Consider the following 7,394-nt stretch of genomic DNA (forward strand, 5'->3'; position numbering starts at 1 on the left):
TTAGAGCTCACACTGCTTCTAGGGTTAATGTACTTCGGCTCAAAAGAGCAAGTTTGCAACTTATCTCCTTTCATATGGCGCTGCTCCAGGACCTCGGTGACAGTGAGGGGGAGGGGGACATTGGCACAGCCCATCATGCAATAAATCTAGAGTGCACATGGGCATTTTCCATCAGGGTGTATTGGATGGTAGAGCCTACCCCCTCTCAGGACCTCTTAAAGGACGCACAAAACCGTGAAACCAAAAATGAATCTTGGGCAGATGGTACCAATAACATGGCTAGGTTGTCGTCAGCAGAGGTTGGATAGCAAACCCAGGGCCAGGCACTCAGAGTCAGGGTGGAGATCTCTGAGCCAAGTAGGTTTCCTCTACCTCACCATGGTGGATGGAGAAGACATTGAGGTTGTTAACAGTTACAGCTTGCTTAGTTCCACAGTCAACACTTTTGGCATCAGTAGTGAGGAAATCAAAGACAAATTGCATGAGGTAAACCTGCTGTCAGGGACCTTTCCAGAATACTGAGAAGCAACAATGTCAGTCTAGAGACTAAGGTACACCTGATCCAGTCCACAGTCTTTGCAATTACTCTCTGTGTATCAGAGGGCTGGATAATAACTAATGAGGATAGAAGAATTGATGTCTTTGAGTTGTGGTTCTGGAGAAGAGTCTTGAACATACCATGGGCAGCCAAGAAAACAAATAGGTCTATCTTGGAGAGAGTGAAACCAAGTTTCTTCCTGGAGGCTATGATGTTGAAACTTCGTCTCACATACTTTGAGCATGTGGCCAGGAGAGACCAGTCCTTGGAGAAGGACATCATGCTCGGAAGGGTGAAGGGACAGCACAGGAGTTGAAGACCTCAGATGAGATGGATTAACACAGTAACTGGGGCAATGGGGGCAGGTATATCAGAGTCAGTGAGACTGGCTTAGGACAGGGCAGGCGTCAGAGCTATTGTACTGGATTGTATTGTATTGTATTGTGTTGTATTGTATTGTATTGTATTGTATTGTATTGTATTGTATTGTATTGTATTGTATTGTATTGTATTGTATTGTTTTGTATTGTATTGTATTGTATTGTATTGTATTGTATTGTATTGTATTGTATTGTATCGCTATGGGTCTCAAGCAACTTGACAGCACATAACAACAGCAAGTAGGTTTCAAGGGACAGCATCTCATTATTTTCTCAATCTGAATCCCAGAAGAGGCAATGAATTATGGGCTTGTGACGGGCATGGAGAAGGCAGCTGGGCAGCCATGACTGGTGGCACCAGTGTCTGGGTTAGACCTCACTTTGGCTCCTACAGATAATGCCATGGCAGCTAAGTGGAAATGCCCCTTAGGGTCTCCAAAGCTGTAATCTTTATGATTGCCACGTCTTCCTCTCTCAGAGCAGCTGGTGGGTTCAAAGTGCCAACCTTTTCATTAGTAACCCAACACTTAATCCAGTATGTCACCAGAGGTTCCTTAGCTAGTATCCACAGACCTGGAAATGGGGCTGCGTTTGGGAATAGGGTTTTCTTGGCCTATCATGAGATTAGACTCAAGTGAGGTGGGTTCTAAATGCAATCACTCCTGAGTCACAAAAAGAGCAGACTAGGCACAGAGAGACAGTGGAGGGACCGCAGATGTCACGCAAGGATCAAGGACAAGCCAACGATGTGGGTGACGTGTGAGGCTACCAACAAGGACCTGGTCACAACACGGGGACCTGGGCTGGGGCACGAACAGCATGAGGAAACTGAGACACATGGTAGGGTACTTCAGACCCTTTTCTACCCCTTTGTTTTCTGGGTTTGGGTAACATTTTGTTAGCACAGGAGATAATCATTTAGGCCTACTAACCAGAAGGTCAGTCAGCAGTCACCATGTCAATCCACCTGGTTGAGGATCTTCCTCTCCTTCACCAACCCTCCACCTTTCCCAGCATCATGTCCTTCTCCAAGGAACAGCCCCTCCTAGCAACATGCCCAAAGTATGTGAGGTGAAGCCTCATCATTCCTGTTTCCAAAGGGCACTCCGCTTCACCCTCTCCAAGACAGAGCTGTTTGTTCTCTTGGCCATCCATGGGATGTCCAGTGACTGCCACAATGGGCTCAGTGTGTCAGGAAGTGTGAGGCTGGCACAGGACAGGACAGGGTTCAGATCTGCTGCACATAGGGTCGCTATGAGTCGTACTCAACTCGACAGCACCTAACAACAACAACCACCAAAAGTTGGGCAGTACAGATCCACCAGCTACCCTGAGAGAGAAAGTTATAGTGGTCTTCTTCTGTAAAGATATGCAGCTTCTCTTTTTTTTAATTGATATTTTAATGAAAGTTTATAGAGAACTTGGATTTCCATTCATTCATTGTTGCACATTTTCCTCCCTGCCTGCCTCCCCCCAGTATGCAGCTTCTTAAGCCCTACGAGGCAGTTTGTTTTCTGACAGAATTGACTAGACAACACTGGGTTCTCTTTTTTTGTGTTACTTAACACATCCAGGAAATAAACACAAAGACAGCTTTGTAATCTGCCTGTGCCCCATTTTGTGATGGTCAGTTTATACAGTACGTCTCCTACTCATTGGTGTCTGGCCTGTACCTAATGGGTGGCTCCCACACACAGTGTCGTTGTGAATCACCTTAAACAGAGGAATGTGTCCACCAGGTGGAATTTCTGTTTCTCGGGTGGATCTCCGAGGAGCTCTGGCGACTCAGTGGTGAATCCGTCACCTGTTAACTAAAAGGTTATCAGTTCAAGCCCACTCGGGAGACTCCTTGGGAGAAGAGTCCTGACAGTCTACTCCCTTTACAGCAAAGAAAATCCTTGGAAACAGTTCTGCAATGCCCCGGTGACGTGGTAATTAAAATAATTGTCCACTAGATGAGGCAAATCCACCAGCTTCTCCATGGAAGAGGAGGCAGGCTGCTCCTGTAAAGATTGTTGTTGCTGTTATGTGCTGTCGAATTGCCTGCGACTCATAGTGACCTTATATAAGACAGCTCTGAACCCTGCTCTATTTTGAGCCAATCTCATTGTCTCTGACAATCTACCCTCATTACCCCAGTCACTGAGTCAATCCATCTCATCCAGGGCCCTCCTTTCTTGTACTGTCCCTCCACTCTCCCAAGCACAATGGCCTTCCCCAAGGACTGGTCCCTCTTTGTAACATGCCCAAAGTATGTCAAATGGAGCTTCAGAATCCTTGCCTCCAACTAGCAGTCTGGTTTAACCCTCTCCAAGACAGACCTGTTTGTTCTCTTAGCAGTCCATGGTATATTCAACACTCTTCACCAGCAGCACAACTCAAAGACATCTATTCTCCTTCCATCATCCTTAGTCATTGTCCAGCTCTTTGATGCATAGCAAGTAATTGTGAAGTCCATGGCCTGGATCAGGTGCTCCTTAGTCTCTAGACTGACAGCATTGCTCTTCAGTACTCTGATGAGGTCCCTGATAGTAGATTTTCCCCAATGCGTAAGACCATTTCTAGATCCATCATAAAAATACAATGTTGTGAGTGACATGATAATAGCCATATGCATACAAGGAAGACCTGTGAATACCACTATCATTCAAATATATGCACCAACAACCAGAGCCTATAAAGAGGATAGCCTTGGAAATTCTTTGGGTTAGTTGTCCTCAGTAGTACGCATAAGTCTGCTGTGAGTTCAGAAGAGACTGCTAGCAACGGGCTGGATTTGATTTGGTTTACTATTACTGCAGGGTTGCTCCAATTCAGAACCAGCTTGACACACCATAGCAGCAAAACAGCCATGCGTCCTATGGTCCCACCAGCTTTCTTGCCCGGACACTCAGTTCTCCTTGAGCTCTTATTTTCTCATAAGGTGCCACGGTCTGTCACCAGACCTTCGGTTTCATGCTAATCTGACAGGAGAGGTATGGCATCTGAGCAGGTTTGGGGTGCATTTCTGTTACTATGAGGAAATGAGAAGGTTTAGAGTTCATTTCTGTTACTATGAGGGAATGACATTTGGGATGCTTTTCTGTTACTATATGGGAATGATTTCATCTAGGAAATACCCTCCTCCAGTTTTTTCAGCCCACCATGACCTGTCGCCACTTCCCCCATAGAGAGTTAGTCTTCCCTTGAGATTTCGAATATCAAACCCAATCTCCTGCCATAAAGTCTGACTCCTCACAACCCTCTACCAGGTTTCTGAGGCTCTATTTTTTTTTTACTAAAAGAGTTGACAATTTTATTTTCACATGTCACAACACAAAAATGGCTTTTTTAATCCTTTGTCCACTACTGCCCTCTGAAACTATTCTGTAGTAGAAAAGGGAGCAAGTCTTCCTTATGCTGTTAGAAAACACCCACATCACAGCATCATGATCTCCTGGTGAAGTAGTACAAGTAATAGAAAACAGATATTAAGAAGCTGCACTCTATCCTTACCTGTCTGGTCGAGTCATTCCTGGCAATGTGGGCACCATCATGGGATGGGCAGGGGGCCACATCACTGGGGGCCCAGGCATCACTGGCATGTGGCCTGCAATGGGTGTTCTCATTCCAGAAACAGGTCCCACTGGTATCATCCCAGGAGGAGGAGGACCCATCATTGGCATCATAGGAGGCCCCCCCATATGGGGTGCTGGCATCATACCAGGGCAAGGAGGGCCCGGGAGACAGAGTGGAGATGGGATCATGGCACCTGCTGGAGGAAGAGCAGAGAACGGAGTAAGAGGCCTCTTTCCTTGTTGAATGCAGCCATTGTTTTGTCAATTAGGATCTGAGTCTGCTCTTCCATCTATTTGTTTGTTTTTAAAATATTTACTGCCTTTTTTTAAATTTAGTATTAATTGCAATGAAAATTTACAGAGACTTTGGATTTCCATTCATTCATTGTTACGCTTTTCTTCCTGCCCACCCCTCCCCCCAGTACACTACACTCTTGGAAAAGTAAAAGAAAAATTCTTTCATTGCTTTACAGTCCCTCCCCCCAGGTCCATTCCACTATGCAGCCTTCGTTCTGGACTCATGTCATGACAAAAATACCTAATCACTTATCCCTTTTAAACAGTTTCCTCCCTCATCTGTTCCAGTATACATTATTAAACCCATCTTTCTCAGTCTCCCTCCAACCCCAAAGTCAGTCCTGTTTTACAACAGTGGTACTATGCAATATTTGTCCTTTTGTGACTGAGATACTTCACTCAGTATAATGTCTTCCTGAGTCACCCATTTTGAATAATATTGCATGAGGTCCTTGTTTTTCAATGCAGTGTAGTATTCCATTGTGTGAATATACCACAGCTTCTCTATCCATTCACTTTTTGATGGGCACGTAGGTTGTTTCCAACTCCTTGCTATTGTGAACAAAGCTGAGATAAATATGGGTGTGCACATATCTGCTTGGATGGCAGTTATGGTCTCTTTAGGGTAAATTCCCAGTAGTGGAATTGCTGGGTCAAATGGTATTTCTATTTGCAACTTTTTGAGAAAGCACCACACCGCTTTCCACAGTGGCTGCACCATTTTACACTTCCACCAACAATAAATAAGGGTTCCAGTTTCTCCACAACCTCACCAGCATTTGTTGCTTCCTGTTCTGCTAAATTTTGCTATTCTGACTGGAGTGAGATGATATCTCATAGTTATTTTTCCATCCATTTCTGATAGTAGTTTTTCACACTCTCTTTGTGTTTCCTGCCCCTGCAATGTGTCTTTCTCACAGACGGTGAGTCATGAGTGAGGTACGTGTCGCCGTAGTCACAATAAAACCTGAAAGGAGAGGGGGGAGAGTAACAACCATCTAACAGATGCTTATCCACTGTTCACTTACGATATAAAACAAAAACAACTAAAGTACTCCAAGATATCAAAAGAACGCGACACTCACATGAACCAAGCTTTATGTTTGCCTAATGCGAGCAGATCTCCTTTCTCCAAAAGGGTGTCTGTACCCCCAAAAGATGACAAGCTGAGATTTGAATTCTTTACAAGAAGACACTGTCCATGTTTCATCTGCAGAGTGGCTACTGGATCCAAACTGGCCTTTCCTTTAGCAGCCCCTTATAACACATAACACACTCAACGACAGAATCCAGTAGAGTGTAAACATGACTTTTATGTGCACTGGTGGTGGTGGTGGTGGTGGTAGTGTGTACCACCAAGTTGCAACTGACCCATAGCTGATCGTCCAGCACATTTTCAGAGGCAGTAAAATTGCATGGGAGGAGATTGCCTGTCCTTTTCCAGAAGAGCAGGGGGTGCATTCGAATGGCCTGCCTTTGGGATTGCTGCACAGCATTTTATCACTAGGCCATGTGCACTAGGAAACCCAAAAGTTTTGGTGGCTCATTGAATCACAATGCTTCCTTGGTGGTGGTGGTTTGGAACCAGACGCACAATGTCTCAGAGAGCCCCAAAGCCCCGAGAACACCACAGTGGTTGGGGTCCTCCCAGCCCCTGCAGGTGGGCGGATGGGGCTTCCTGCTGGGAGGCTCTGTGCCCTTGCACTTGGATTTCACTCTGCACTCAGAACTGTCATTACTGCGCTCAGTCAAGGGGCAATTATCCCGCAGCCAGAGCCATCAGTGGGGCCAAACAGCAGTGAGGATGCAGACGCTCAAACACCAGCCACGGCTGCCACGAATAAGATCGTCCTGTCAATAAAAAGGCTGTTTCCACATGCTTGTTGACTTTCAAAGGTTGTTTGCTGCCTGACTGTTTCAGGGAGTATAATCTATCATTTGTTTGAAAAGAAAAGGTTTCCTGAGGTAACTGCCAAACCCCAGTGTTGACACAGAGCCATATTCAAGGCTCGCTGGAAGCCATAGTCAAGGCTCCATGGGGAGGCGAGGCTGGCCTTTTGTGGGATAATAACAGGGCTGTGCGCTTGGGCTGGAACCTGCAATCTCATTGATTTTCTTCTCAGGGAAATTGGACTCAGTGAGGACAGCGGCCCTGGGGGACCAGCCACATCCCACCCCCTTAGTGCTTAAGCAGTGGAATCAGAACACATCCAGATCAGACCCTGGAGAAGCCACAGGTGAACATCCAGCCCCTTCCCTTCCCTGGAACCCATCACCCTTACCCTGCAGAAAGAGGAGGGTCCCTGTCTCTCAAACTGCCGGCACAAACTCATCAAGGAGTCAATTCTGTCAGAGCAGAGATGGGGCCTTAATGTTCAAAGGCTGATTGTTGGAAGTAGCTCACCAGACCTGCTTCTAAGGCATCTCAGGGTGGACTCAACCCCCTCAACCACTAGGGGAGCAGCGGAGCGTGCCAGCTGTGTGTTCAACTAGGGATGCCTAACACCAGCAGCTGAGGCAACACCACAGTGACACACAGCTCCTCCCTGTGCTCCTCCTTGTCCTCCTCCTTGTGCTCCTCTCTGCAGCTCCTCCCTGTGCTCCTTTCTGCAGCTCCTCCCT

This window comes from Elephantulus edwardii, unplaced genomic scaffold (assembly GCF_000299155.1).
Source record: "Elephantulus edwardii isolate Elephantulus edwardi_28Jun2011 unplaced genomic scaffold, EleEdw1.0 scaffold00125, whole genome shotgun sequence".
NCBI lineage: Eukaryota > Metazoa > Chordata > Mammalia > Macroscelidea > Macroscelididae > Elephantulus > Elephantulus edwardii.